Here is a 14,987-nt window from a genome sequence, read left to right on the forward strand (position 1 = left end):
TTGCCCTTTTCCCAGGGACTGAGTCAAAACACCAGGAACTGAGTCAGCACCTGAGGGTTATTTTGCCCCCATTTAATAACTGAGTTCTATTTGGAGAACATTCACAAGGACTCAGGTAGATGATGGAAAGTTCCCAACATTTCAGTGTGTGCATGTGTAGTTGTTAGGTTCCCATGGAGGGGGAAAGCACTAAGGTACTGAGGCTGAGAGGGCTCAGCCTAAAGTTCTACACAACAAAGTATTCATGTTCAATCCTTCACCTACTTTATTTTTGTGTGCTCTTCTCACTAACTACCTGGTTTTATATGGATATGGACCCCCCAAAAAAGTTCATGGTGTGCATGTATGTATGTATGTATGTGAAATGGATGATAAAATTTAGATCAGTTTTTTTTTAATTCCCACAATAGTGCAAATCCTACTGCTCATAGTAGTAGAAACTCAGGAATTCTTGCCCAGAGCCTATCTGGTAGTGAGGAGGATACAGTCCTCATTCTGACACAATTAACAGCTTAAAAAGCCAGATGAACAATCAGCATAAAATTACATGTGCTCTGCTCAAAGAGTAGAGCTTAGTTATTAGTGTGTTTAAATAACGCAGATTCCCAGTTCAGTAAACTTGACCTCAGAGCCCACAAAGCTCATGTAGTTAGTGTGACCTGGGAGTTCCTGCTGAGAAAGAATTCAGGATATCGGGTGTGTTCAATAACCACAGCCCCTTGCAGCAAGAGAAGCCGGAAAAGGAGGTCCCACAGCAACCCATGAAACAAAGGAAGGAAATTCTGCACCTTTATGGCTTGAGGAAAGAGGACTCTGCCTTTTTTGATCTTTGAGTTTATCAGGACATAAGGCAGTCATCTATGTACCACCCTTCTGTGGGGCTTTAGCTTCTCCGCTTTGGAAAGGTGATGGATAGGTCAGAAGATGTGGCTGACCCTCCGCAAGGGATCTGACATTGCATTCTCAGCTGGGGAAGAGGGGCGCTGTTATTTTACAGGCTTCAGAGGCTCAGAATGTGACTATTTGTATCACTCGCCCCTGTGCAGGTTCTGTTGGTATGTTACCATTTTCTATTCTAAAGATTTCCCTAGCAGGAATCAATACTGGTACATTCCCTAGTATTGAAGACAAACAGAAAACCAGCTGGTGTTGTTCTCCTTCTCTTTGATATAAAAAAGAACCTAAGGTACTTATCTAGATGACTCACCCTAAAAATTAAAATCTAGACATTCTTTCTTTCAAGACAGGGTTTCTTTATGTAACAGCCCTGGCTGTCCTGGAACTAGCTCCTGTAAACCAGGCTGGGCTCAAACTCACAGAGATCCACCTGCCTCAGCTTCCCGAGTGCTGGGATTAAAGATGTGCACCACCACCACCACCCGACAAGACCCTGAGTTTCTAGAACAGTGCTTTCCCGTTACAATAACCTCAATGGTTCAATTGTGCGGGAAAAAAAAAGTAAATTTGATCAAGGACCTAATGTTAAGAAAACAGACAGCAGCCAATATGACCAGATCTGAGATCTACAGTCTGCTAGATTAGAGTATGAAACACACCCGCTGGGTGTCATCATGGAGAATATGTCAGCCTCACAACATGGACAAACAGTCTAAGAGATGTTCATGTGCAAGATGCAAGCCACAGGACTGGGAGTGTGGTTCAGCTGGTAGAGTGTTTGCTTTGTATGCATGGGACCCTGAGTCCAGTCCCCAGCACTACAAAAAAGAAGTGCAACCCAGGAGCATTTAAAGAGATGACCAAGCACAGAGACAACCAAAATTGATGTGGAAGTGTCATATATCAATCTGTTGATTTCATTGGTTAAGTAATAAACAAACTGCTTGGGCTCATAGCTTAGAACATAGGTGGGTGGAGTAAACAGAACAGAATGCTGGGAGGAAGAGGAAGTGAGGTAAGATGCCTCAGAGAAAGACACCATGCTCCCCGCTCCCGGGAAGATGCACAAGATGAAGATCCGACCCAGGATGGACGTACGCTAGAATCTTCCTGGTAAGCGCACCTAGCGGTGCTATGAAGATGATTAGAAATGGGCTAGTCCAGGTGCGAGAGTTAGCCGAGAAGAGACTACATAGAAATGGGCCAAACAGTGTTTAAATGAATACAGTTTGTGTGTTGTTATTTCGGGCATAAGCTAGCATGTGGGTGGCCGGGGTGCTGGGGACGCAGCCCCTCTGCTCCAAATTACTACACAAAATCCTTTAAATACATACAAATGGGAAGATTTTATTGTAGAGGTTTACCACCATGCATTATTTGGTTTTTTTACTATATACATTATATATCACCCTAAACATTGTAGGTTCCAAAGCTGATGTTGGGTTTAGGAGTTGACAGTAACGGGCAATGCAAAGTCTCCTGGTACAAATGTAAACTATCACCTCAGTGTTCAAAGCCACCACTGTCCTGAACCAACCAACTGCACTGTGCTTATCAATATTTTCCTTTTCTTCTGGGTTTTTTTAATTAAAAAAAAAATAAAAATGTGTTCTCTCTCAAAAGGGGTGGGGGAACTGAGTAAACTGGCCATTCTGCCTCTAGTAAAATACCCACATAGGCGCGTAGAGGGAGCTGAGAAACGGTGGAAAAATCTTTAGCTTTCCTCCTGAGACAGATGTTAAGTGCCCCCAGGAGGATTTTTATGAAGCCATTGGCCTTTAGAAATGATTTATGTGTGCACAGAGTAACTTCAGCGGGGTAGCGGCAGGCAGCAAAGGAAGAACCACCTATATTCAGGGCTGTAGTGTGTACACCCTTAATCCCAGCTCTGGGAAGAAGAGGCAGGCAGATTCTGTAAATTCGAGGTCAGCCTGGTCTACAACTCAAATTCCTGGAGAGCTAGCCCTGTTAACGGAGAGAAACCCTGTCTCAAAGGAAGGGGGAAAAAAGAAAAAAAGACTAAAAAGTGCTTATGTGAGGAGGGGAACGCAGGGTGGCAGGGTGTGTGGACAAACGGATGCCGTCTGGGCCACTGTGGGAAGGGACACGCGGATGGGGCCGGTCTGAAAGGAAAGCGTTGGGAGGTAACCGCAGGAAAGCAGATCCACAGCACTGTAAACTCAGCGGCGCCTGTCTCTCAGGTCTTGTGAATACAGATGCCCTCAGTCTTCTCCACAAAAGAACATTCCAGGGAGCATCAGGTGTGGCCAGTGCTTAGAATGCCAGCCCTTGGGAGACAGGATGACTGTTGCAAATTTGAAGCCAGTCAGGGCTCAAAGTTCCAGGAAAACCTGGACTTTCTAAAGACCCTGTCTCAAATTGACAGAGACGAGAAGAGAGGGAGGGTAGGAGGAAGGGAGGAAGGGGGGGGAGGCGGGGAGAAGAGAGGGAGGGAGGGAGGGAGGGAGGGAGGGAGGGAGGGAGGGAGGGAGGGAGGGAGGGAGGGAGGGAGGGAGGGAGGGAAGGAAATCAATCTCATTCTAATACTAAGCTGCCTTCCTCTAAATTCGCCACCACCTTTCCCCGTGCATCAAAGGGACCGGGAAGGAGCAGTGAGGAGGTCTCTGGTCTGCTCTGATGCCCCATCACCACGTCCAAAGTTAGAGACTCTGACAGCATTCGGAAGGGGTTGTCGCGTTTCACCCACTTCTTTATTCATTTCTCCATGTCCCCCATCTAGTTTATTATAACCTGGAGGACAGGGAATTAGTCTGTTTTAACCTCGTGGGGCAAAGAACTAAACAAGAGGAGGGAGATGCTCAGAGAGAGCTCCCAGCATCATGAGAAAAGGCCAGGGTATCTTTGAAAGGTGGGGGCGGGGTAGGGGTATCTCAGGAGAGGGCACGTGGGAGCTCACTGCCCACACTTCCTACAGAAATCGTCATCTGGGCCTGCTTTCTCTGCCAGATTAAAGTAGGAGAGCCAGTCAAAGCGGCCCACGCTTTAATCCTAGTACTCGGGCAGACAGATCTCCGAGTTTGAAGCCAGCTTTTATAATAAAATAAATTTATGCTGTTTTGTTCATTGTTTTATCTCCAATACCTGGAAAAGTAAGGACTGAAGCCCAATGGAGAACAACTTTAGGGAACAGAAGAAAATGAGGAAACTGTTAAAACGTCCAATATTCCCTCTAGGGGGCGCAAGTCACCACGAAATAAAATTGTCAACCATTTAAATTTGGAAATAATTTTAAACCTTACATTTACGAAAATATTTCTTCAATGCTGGAAATTCTCTTGGTATAAAGATGGAGACGTGCGTGTGGTTTCTTTGGTGCAGGGTCAAGTAAATACGGGAAATAGCTGTTTCACACAAACCATAAATATATATAGACTATAATTGTATAGGTGTTTAAGGGGGGCCCTGTGGCTTAGCCGGTCAAAGCACCTGTCTAGTAAACAGGAGATCCTGGGTTCGAATCCCAGCGGGGCCTTTCTCCACTATTGTGTTTTGTCATATTAATGTCACCATCTCTAAATATGTGGAAAGTGCTCTGTGACATTTTATAAATGGTCACACTCTGTACTCAAATGTTCCACCTTAGTGAATCCCTGAATTGAAATCTTTTGACTGTGGCGAAGCTCCCAAAGGGTAAATGTCTCATGACACAAAAAGCGAGAGAAAGGTCTGCTATCTACTCTGTTATCTTGCAGTAGAGTGGCACCTGAATTCTGCTTTAGAAATTCAGGTGGAATATCTTAGCCAGTGCCAGCCGACCTTTTCAGTCAAATGACGGCCTCTGATTACCAATACCAGAAAAATAATAAGCCATGTCATTTGGTTTGGAACAGGATTCACTTTTACTTTTGAGAACAAGGAAAATAGTTATGCTGAAATTTATAGCCTGATCATTCAGTTTTTTAAGAACCTTAAGAATTTGGAGTTGTCTTTATCATTTTATATGCCACAGAAAAACTCAGGCTTTCTTAGTGTCATAATTCTTTCTGGTTCCTGGTCCTCCTGACTTAACTTCCCCAAAGCTAAGCTAACATCCTACGCCAACATCCACACCGAGTTTATCGTCTTCATTCTTAGAAAATTACATGAGACCTTTCTTGTTTGAAATATAAATACAATCGGTTGTGTTGTTTTTCATCGACACCGTTTTGTTTTTGATGCTAGCCTTGATTAGGGACTTAAAGCAGTAACTATCTCAATGCCTCACCAAAAGAAAAACGTGAGCTATTCTGAGTAAGGAGAAACTAGATTCACTTGGTGAGCCTCTGGACTTGGTTGAATTAGCCGGCAAATGTAAGAAAAGTCTCTGCTGGCCCGTACGGGGATCGAACCCGCGACCTTGGCGTTATTAGCACCACGCTCTAACCAACTGAGCTAACCGGCCGGCGCTTGAGTGAATGCCTTTCTTAGGTATACTTAAGAGACGTGATTACTATTTTCGTTTAAATTTTTTTTTTTAAAGCATGACAATTTTGTATTATTGTTACTTAAAATAAAAGACAAATGGAGACAACAAGCAGCCGACGTTAGTGCCTGCAAACACAACTCTGCTTCTCCAAAGGGAACAGAATCTCTCAAACTGCGAATTCTGACCTGAAAAACCTCTGAGACTTAAACGCCTAGGAGCCTAGGGGTCGCGCGCTTCCCAGCCCGTCTCGGGAAGGCCCGGCGCTGCACCTCCGCCACTGTCCCCAGGACCTGCCACTCAGGGAGCGGAAATCGGTCTCTAGCTGCAGTACCGCATGAAGACGCCCGGTGGCACCAGCCACTCTTTACCAAACAAAGCACGTCAGTAACAACGCAAGAGAGCCAACAACCCAGGGCACGCAGGTCACCGACAAAGGCGTCTGTTTTGCCTTTGCCTGCCTTCTGTAGGAGGAGCTTGGGAAAGGGCACAACCCCGAGACTTGCCTTAGGTCCACGGTGACTTTGGTGATGGCATCGACCGGCACTTTTCAGATAGGTTCTGCGACTTTATTGTCAGCTGGTACTCATTTTCCAAACTTGGGTAAATATAGAAATTGCAATTGTTGCCTTATTCACAACGAACCAAGGTATTCTTGTCGAATTAATTATAGACCCGGAGCGACCGTATTTACTCACCAGTTCTCCAAATGAAACTTGTAAACTTTGTGGTTTTGTTTGGTTGGTTAGTTTGAGGTTTTCGTTGTTGGAGACTTGGAGTTTTTGTTTGCTCTGAGTTTTTAATTTCTTTGTTCTGATTTAAGTTTTAGTTTGTTTTGAAAGTCTCCTGTGCCCTAGACTGGCCTTGAACTTGTTATGTGGCCACTGATGATCTTCTTGCCTGTCCCCAGAGTTGACAGAATTACAAACCTGGTTATCACACATGAAAGCCAGCGTGCTGCTGACGTGGCTAAACACTGTTTTTTTAAGCAGCAGAATACTTCAAAATAACAGTGATTCAGTCAGAGTTTTCCAGAGAAGTGCGCATACACAGAAAGACATTTGTTTTAAGGAATTTGCTCACATGGTTGTGGAGATTGGCAAAGATTCTTTGGCCACACTGCAATCAAACTCCGGAACCATTTCCCAGGCCCTTTGTGCACTTCCTTGTAAAATCCACCCCCAGGAAAGATGTCTACAAAGTAAGTCCATTGAGAAAGATTGTCAGTGCCCTCTAACTCTTACCTCAGTATCTACTAGAGTGCCTTATCTTCCTCTCTCCTCTGCAGAATGTTGGCTCTCCCTGGTTTGTCACGAGCAAGAAGCATGAGAGGTCAGTTTAGTGAGAAAGACCTTTACTGTGTTTGTCCACTAAGCCCACACTATCCAGTAGCCCCATTAACCTCACACTGCTCCTCACCACATTCCACTGTCCTGTGCTATGTGCAGAGTTGAGCGCAGTCTCCCACACAGCAAGACCCTCTTTCAATGGTCCCTGTGCATGGCCTTCTTTCTCATCGTAGTTGCGAAACTGTCATTCAATAATGTTTTGAACAAGATTTGGCAAATGCAGATTCTGATGAAGGATGCTGGCAGGCTACAGACTCAACTGAAGGTTGCATTCCAGTCCAAAGAAAATTGCTGGAAGAATGCAGTTGCCCAGAAACCACCCCTCCACCCCCACTCCTGACGTTCACCCCTGATGTTGATTATGGAATACCCACACACATATTCTTTACTAAATGTCCACCAATTTAAATGTGCCTCATCCAGAACCCAACCAAGCAGAAACACCTAGCATGAGTTTTTACTAAGTATCTGAACACCACAGCCTAGTTAAGATGATACATAAAATGAACCAGCAGAGCGGTTTTGTTCTGCAGTTTCCAGACAAGGTCAAGGACACTTAGAATCCGACTCGCGTTCATCACACGAACTGGATGTCATGAGTCAGGATGATACAGGCTTGTGCACTGGCTGGGACTGTGTGTCAACTTGACCCAAGCTAGAATCATTAGAGAGACGGGGTCTCAGTTTAGGAAATGTCTCCATGAGATCCAGGTGTAAGGCATTTTCTCAATTAGTGATCAATGGGGGAGGGCCCGGCCCACGGTGGGTGGTGCCGTCCCTGGGCTCGTGGTCCTGGCAGAACAAGCTTTGGGATGCAAACCAGTAAGCAGCTCCCCTCCATGGTCTCTGTGTTCCAGACTTGCTTGAGTTCCTGTTCTGACTTCCTCCAATGATGGGCTATGAGCTGGAAGTATGAGCCAAATAAAGCCTGGTATCCCGCCCCATCATTACTCGCAGGCTTGGCCTGCAGTGCTCCTCCCTGAGAGGTGCAAAACCAGAGAACCAAATGTAGATTCTGCTTCTTATGTCTAAGTGTGGCCTTTTGCCTTGCTCCTCCACACAGATGTAGCCGGCCAGAAAACACTGAGCACAGCGACAACTTGGTGGATCTATTTTCTTCAAACAAATAGTTGCTTCCAAAAAGCTAGTCACAATGTTTCCGCCCGGTTTCGAACCGGGGACCTTTCGCGTGTGAGGCGAACGTGATAACCACTACACTACGGAAACAACACGCTCACAGGCCTTCTAGGGCCACACCCATGTATTACAGACAAAGTTACTATGCTAGGTTTTTAGAAATGATCATTTTTAAAGAGGTAGGATTTTTTCTTTTTGTTTTACATTTATAAATTATAGGAAATAGCGCATAAAACTCTGCCCAAACGTCGAGCGAGAGAGAAAAGCTAAGGACACATTCTGCAAAAAAGGATTTCCAGACTATAAACTCTGTCTACACAGCTTACTTCCGTATGTTCAATGCATCCGGATGCTCATTCTTTGAGAAAGAAAACGATTCTTAGGGAATCTGAAGTTAGCACTCTGAGCCCAGGAAGAGGGTCAGAGGCCATTAGCACCGTGGGCAACTATAAGCGTTATTTCCTTTGCAGGCAATCAACTCGACGTAGTCACTTGTGCCAGTATTCTGGAAAATCCTGAGAAACAAACGAAACCTTGAAATAACGCCACCATCTACAACAGAATGCAAATATCTAAAGGCATGATTTTTGCTCTCTGGGAAACAGGTGTCTTCTTAGGCTGCCTTTATAAAATCACGATAGTGTCAAGTTTCTGTTGTTTGATTGTCCAAAGCAAAGAATGAGGAACACAGAAAATAATCTGTATAGACCTTGATAAGTGCCCACCCTACCCCAGTTTGTCTTCTGTAGATCATGCATTTTTATCCATCCATAGTTCTCGTGGTCATTCTTCATAATTAGCCTGTCTTCATGAAGCCTAACATGATAGATTTGCCTGTTTCTTAGGGACTGCCAGTCCTTAAAATGTTATTTGCCTACTTACTTCAGTGCTGGCATTACAAACATGCACCCTTAACCCAGTCCGTATAAATCTTGGTGGAGTGTTTATTGTCGTTGTTGTTTGGGGTGTTTTGTTTGTCTGGTTGGTTTCTGAGATGATGTTTCTCTGTATAGCCCTGACTGCCCCGGAACTCTCTCTGAAGACCAGGCAGGCCTCAAAATCAGAGATCTATGTGTCTGCCTCTGCCTTTGCCTCCAAAGTTTACTGAAATGATTCTCTAGTTCCAGCTTTTGACTCCAGTGATAGCTGGGAGTAGCTGTTCTACCCATCCTGAGAATGTTAGTGTCTCTTGAAGAGAGACAGGACACTGTCCTGTCTGAGGGAGCTGTCCTCTGAGACTCTCCTGATACTCTTCAGGATGTGTCCCTGACCCTTGGGGGTAAAACCAAAGTGTGACTTTTGAGATGTGTCACAAACCAGAAGAAGTACGTCATTTTAGTCATCATTCATTTATTCATTTACTCACTGGAGACAGCGCCACATTGAAGCCCAGGCTGGTCTAGAACTTGTGCCAATCCTCCCCGTCTCTCAGCCTTCTGGCTACTGGGATTGCAGGCCACCATGCCACGTTAAATGTCTCCATGTGTACTGATTGAAATCCGACAAACCTAAAGAAGAAGGAATTTTGAGGGTGTGGGATCAAGGGAGAACGGTTATAAACATTTTATCAGATCAAACTCATTGACTCTTAGGCTGAGATTCCTGACCCAGGGCTACAGGTCAAGGGGATGGGGATGGCTCCAAGTGATTCCGGTTAATTAACACATGAGCCACAGTTAGAGCAAATCAACAAAATGGAACTGAAATATCAGGTCTCCTTTAATATGCTGCAGAGCAAAATACCTACAGACTGGAGAGATTCAAATGCTAAAATGAGATTTATAGGATACAGGCCTATAAATGGTGTCACGCTTCACCAGAGAGCCTTTCGCCATGGTTGTGAGAAACATTCATGCGCACAGCTCTAGTGCCCTCAGGATGCGCTGTGATGACTCTTCCTTTCTTCCTAGACATCATAAGTGAACTCAGCATGTTGCAATCCGGCTGCCCTCGCTCCCCATGACCGACAGCAGAACTTCCTTGTACTCTGTAATTGACAAGGATGTTTGGTGTTTTTCCTGGCCAGTGATTTTCCGCAGAGGTGGTCCCAGTACAGGATGCTCTAATTTTGACCTCTGGCTGCTCAGCAGGTCTCAGGCCATCTGCCTAAAGGTATAAAAGGCTCTAGCTCAGGGCAAATAAAAGTTGCTGTTCTTCCACCTGAAAAGAAGGCTCCACGTCTCAATCCCGGCACCCTCTGCCATGAAGATTCCCTGGCGCAGCACAGCAATCACTGAGATGAGTAGAAGTCAGAGCGAGACAGGCCCAATGTGGGCACTAGACTACCAAAGACAAGATGGAAATGGCGCGGCCCGATTGCATCTTCTGGAGATTCCTCACTCCAGTGTGAGAGCATTGAGAGATGGAAATTGTAGAAGATAATTAGAGTTAAATGAGGTCACAACGTGGGACTGTAATCCAGTGCAGCCTGTGTCCTTGTGTGACGGAGGAAAGGACATGAGCGATCTCCCTCCCTACATGCACAAAGATCTCACTAGAATAGAGACAGAAGGCAGAAAGATGTGTCTTACCAGAAAAGAACCCTGGCAGCTCTTTGATCCTGAACTAGCCTCCAGAATTCTAATAAAATTCTTTCGGTATGTGCCGGTGGCCACGTCAGAGGAACAGCAGGTGGCAATAGACTTCTGGAGAGGGGCCCACCAGAATGCAAGGCCCTGATGAGTGAATCTCAGGTAGGCAAGGCCCTGGTGGCTTTGACTCCAGAATGTCTCTTGCTACTCCTGTGCCTTTATGTTTGCCACCTCCATTTTTAACTGATATCCGGCATAGTGGGAATGGGTGTTGGGGGATCCCCACTGCCTTTAATGTGATGTGATTACCTCATGGAAATACCTCATTCTGCTGGGCATTTTTATCTGTGGATATTATGAAGATGATTTCCTTTTAAGCTGTACTGTTTAAGGTGTTGCCACCGCCCCGGGTAGAGCAAAAGCTGCAGAGGAGAGAAAATAGGACCAAAGAGGTGCCATGCAGTAGGACCTATGCGTTTCTCTTGAGGAGTATATCCGCTATGGTTTAGGTTAACGATTAGAAAAACAGAAGAGTCCTAGGAATTAGCTCGAGTTCTTCCTGATACTGGGAAATCTATTCACGGGTTTGAGCATCATAGCAAAGCTTTAAACAGTTGACTTCATGTAACTAGAAAACCAAGATAGTTAAGATAGTTGAACAGAACTCTGAACTATGAAGAGTAAAACTAGTCACCTGTTTTTCTAACAATTATAAAAACTCTGTTTATGTAAACAGTTATGACTGAAAGGTTCATGACCTGTAAGAAGTCTAAAAGATAAATATGTATGTGGGTTCTTGGAGATAATTTTTCACCTCTAATATATAAAACGTTTAATTTTGTAGGGATATGGAAAACATGTTGAATTTGACTTGTATTCATTGTAACCATTCACTTAAAAACTAGGATGTGACCACATTGTAATTTCTATATTGCTTAAGATTCTGCTGGGGTATAGATGCTGTAAGGGGAAACATAAAGAAGGTAGAAGGAAAACACCAGGAAAGATGGAGAAGGATGCTATCAGGAAGTAGTAAGAAGGAAGGCATTAGGAAGAAGAAAGAAGGGAAACATTAGAAGAACAGGGCAGAAAAAATAAGAATAGAACAGGCAACAGAAAGAATAATAAAATAGGAGAGAAGCTTTTATCCCTCAGAAAAAGAAGTCTATGTTTTCTTGCCAACTCTGCATCTCGCTCCTGGTCTCTCTGGCCTGCAGAAGGCTGGTCCCTCTGCAGCTATGCAAACCTCCCAATTTGTGACATCTCAGAAAGTAATAAAGGAGAAGCTCTTTAATAACAATAGCATGCAGCCTGTCCTAACTAATGCTCAAGGGGGACTGGCCTCAAGTAGAAAGTTGTCGGTTTATATAGCATAAGTTTTAACATTTTAATCTTACGTATGCTTTTGTCTGAAGATGAATCTTTAGATTCCCACCCCAAGTTACACTTTGAGCAGTTAAGTAGATGAAACAGAAGCTGAAACTGTCGGTTCAGCCTAAAAAAAATCTTCAAAGCCAGTGAAGAAACCGTCTAGGGTCCGTTATTTGTTAATTATACATTCTTGTAGAGATTTTCTTTTTTCCCAGAGTTTTTCTGCATCCCCTGGGCTGTGCTGGAACTCTCTATGTAGACCAGGCTTTCCTAAAACTCAGAGACTCACTTGACTCAGCCTCGCAAGTACTGCAATTGAAGGTGTGCGCCACCATGCCCAGCTCTTGGCGTAATATTTTGTAAAAATACATGAATAATCTAACACTAATTTGTCTTCCATGGTAATCGTCTATGCACTTTGATCTCAACATGGATTTTACAGTAAAGATTTATATGCACACACACCTTATAGTCTCATTTTCTTATATGTTTTCTTTCTTTGAAACGGGGGTCTCATAGCCTCGAATTTTCTACGTAGTGGAGGATTGCCTAGAATTTATGCTTCTCCTGCCTCCACTGATGAGGAGAGTCAAAGGATTATTTGTGTTTATTATCAAGCAAAATCTGTGCTAGGTAATCACAGCAAAGAATGGGGAATCCAAAATGAGTCTCCAGCTGCTCTGCTGCTGCGCCCGCTAGCCTTCCACGTTCCAAAGGGCCAGGGCATCATCCCTGGGCTCCGCCTTCTTTCGGGTCTCTTATTTCCCCTAACACTACTCCTCTCGAGAACTAGAATTACAAGTGTCTAACCACAGCCAGCTCTTTAACATGCATAATACTTCACTATGCGTGTGTTGCCATAAAGTACCTGCTGAAATTATTCCGAATTATTTAACATTAACAAGATAATTATTTTTAAAGACTCATATTGCTGATGATTTCCCCCAATCTTGCAGTTCCAGATAATACAGAAGAGAATGAGCTCTACCCCAGCAGACCCCCTGGAGTGGGCAAACATTTTTAGAAATACCGTCTCGGAAGGCACATGAATTTTGAGTATGGATAGATTTTGCTAAACTGCCTCCCTAGGGAGCAGTGCCTCTCGAGCTGTGTGGAGAGAGGATGATTGAATAAGATTGTTTAGTGTATATACAACTAACTCAGCCTTTATTCCCTAACACAACTATGAAGAAAAATCGATTATCTGTGAGTACTGGAGTGGGGAAGAAGAAGGTTAAAAACTCTGATGTGCTGCAATATTGCTATCCTTTTATTTATTTATTTATTTTTATTTATTTATTTAAGATTTCCACCTCCTCCCCTTGCTATCCTTTTAAAACCTGTAATTTGGGACCTAAAAGCCTGTAGCGATAGAGTCCAATTGAAAAAGGCTGGGGGGGAGAGATCTGATTAGGTTTTGATCAAGTGACTGCCTTCTGTGCATTGCTGAAAGGAAACTGTCCAATAGACGGGAGTATGTGACAGTGATAGAATTATAGTGCTCAATCCTTGTAAATGCCTTTTATATGATTTTTTTTTGTTTAGGACATATGTGAAAAATAGCAGCTCTGTGCATAGCTAGCTGTGATGGCCGAGTGGTTAAGGCGTTGGGCTCGAAACCCAATGGGTTATTCCCGCGCAGGTTCAAATCCTGCTCACAGCGTACAAGGGCTTTGCTATATCTTTTCTCTGGAAAACCCATAGCTTTTCCTCTAAAGCATTTCCGTGGTAGTGTTAAACTCTAAAAGGTTTCTTGTTACTTTTAAATTAGAATAAAAAGGCTTGAAAGCTACCCAGAGCAGTACCTGCAGTGCAACATCCAGGCTGACCCAAACTCAATCAGGAAAGGTTTGACCAACTCTGTTGTGTTTTCACTCACATTAACAAACAACAAAATTAAATTAAATAAAATGCAGCCAAGTTTTCTTTTATATTTTTAAGATAACTCCACAGGTAAAAACCAAAATGCTGGGGTTTAAAGTTTTGTATCCCCACGTCTGGCTCATTTTAATCTTCAATTGAACTCTGAGCGTCTAAATTTCTGACTGAATTGAGATTGTAAAACTTAAGATATTTAACTTTGTGGTGCATACCGGTAATCCCAGAACTCCAGGAGCCTGAGGCAGGGGAATTGCCATTTTGAGGCCAGAATGATACTGTTTCAAAACATCTAAAAATAAGAGGACAGAAGGAAGGAGAGGAAAGAGTGGGTTTCGTTTCATCACTCTTTCATTCAATCAACCGGGCTGGAGGTGAGAGGTTGTTTAATGTCAGAGGAACCAATTGCCTAAATTAATGGAAACCAAGAGGCGCCGAGAATAGAATACAAAACTTTCATAACGTACGTGGCGTACAGGCAGGAAATTCCTTTATGAATGTAAAACATTTTAAGGGTTGTAAATTACACAAATCGAACATTTGTTGAGTTTACATTACTTGATACTAGGTCGGCCTTTAATTTAATGAAGTGGCTAATAATAAATAGTGGAGGACTGCCCCCTCACGGCGGGCCAGTGGCGCAATGGATAACGCGTCTGACTACGGATCAGAAGATTCTAGGTTCGACTCCTGGCTGGCTCGGCCTAAAACTTTTCCTTTTAACTCAAAACGAGAAATTCCTGTTCGATTGTTCAAATCCATAACCGGAACAGATTAACTCTTGAAGAGCCCTAATCTGGCTCTCACTAGATTTTTGTCTTGCCCTACACGACCCAACAAAATGATATTTCTAAAAACAGAAAGGATTGTACTTCTGAAACGTTACCAGCACCGTGTGGAGAAAAAGAAACCAGCACAAAAGACACATACTGCATGTTGTTATTGAAATTAAATGTCCAGACCACCAAAGCTAGAATTAGGACGTATCACCGGTTGCCCGGGACTGGAGAAATAAAAAATTTGAAGTCAGATAGCAATGACTGTTAATGATTCAGTACATGAATAATCACTGGATTGACCACTTTAAAACGTTGAGCTTTAGTGCGCATGAATTATATCTTAATTTTTGAAAAATCACAGTAGCAGAGGAAAAAATTTATTTTATTCGTTTATCCCGCCAAGCCCTGAACTGGGCTCCACCGGTGGCTAAGCTTCTACCGTCCCTGAGCTCCTCCTGGAGAGGCGAGAAAAGTGGCAGATACTGAGGCTAGAAAGCGGTCTGAGAAACTGTTCATATTTGAAAACGATCCTAGACAAAATTAAGAGTCAGAGGGTATAGGAAGATCCAAAAGTGCAGTTTGGGGACAGTGTCTGAACAGGTGAATCTGCCTTCTAAGGTTT

The 14,987-nt window shown here is 43.7% G+C and overlaps 5 non-coding genes across 5 annotated transcripts; 3 read left to right on the forward strand and 2 right to left on the reverse strand.

Annotated features, from left to right (window-relative positions):
- Positions 1-4,316: 4,316 nt before the first annotated feature.
- Positions 4,317-4,390, forward strand: Trnat-agu (transfer RNA threonine (anticodon AGU)). The gene has a single exon. It is a non-coding gene; the product is annotated as a tRNA-Thr (tRNA).
- An 835-nt stretch (positions 4,391-5,225) lies between these two features.
- On the reverse strand, positions 5,226-5,299 carry Trnai-aau (transfer RNA isoleucine (anticodon AAU)). Its single transcript has one exon. It is a non-coding gene; the product is annotated as a tRNA-Ile (tRNA).
- A 2,524-nt stretch (positions 5,300-7,823) lies between these two features.
- Trnav-cac (transfer RNA valine (anticodon CAC)) lies at positions 7,824-7,896 on the reverse strand. The gene has a single exon. It is a non-coding gene; the product is annotated as a tRNA-Val (tRNA).
- Positions 7,897-13,289: 5,393 nt separating this feature from the next.
- On the forward strand, positions 13,290-13,371 carry Trnas-cga (transfer RNA serine (anticodon CGA)). The gene has a single exon. It is a non-coding gene; the product is annotated as a tRNA-Ser (tRNA).
- Positions 13,372-14,215: 844 nt separating this feature from the next.
- Trnar-acg (transfer RNA arginine (anticodon ACG)) lies at positions 14,216-14,288 on the forward strand. The gene has a single exon. It is a non-coding gene; the product is annotated as a tRNA-Arg (tRNA).
- The last annotated feature ends 699 nt before the right edge of the window (positions 14,289-14,987 follow it).

The sequence above is a fragment of the Microtus pennsylvanicus genome, chromosome 4 (genome assembly GCF_037038515.1).
Source record: "Microtus pennsylvanicus isolate mMicPen1 chromosome 4, mMicPen1.hap1, whole genome shotgun sequence".
In the NCBI taxonomy this organism is placed as follows: domain Eukaryota; kingdom Metazoa; phylum Chordata; class Mammalia; order Rodentia; family Cricetidae; genus Microtus; species Microtus pennsylvanicus.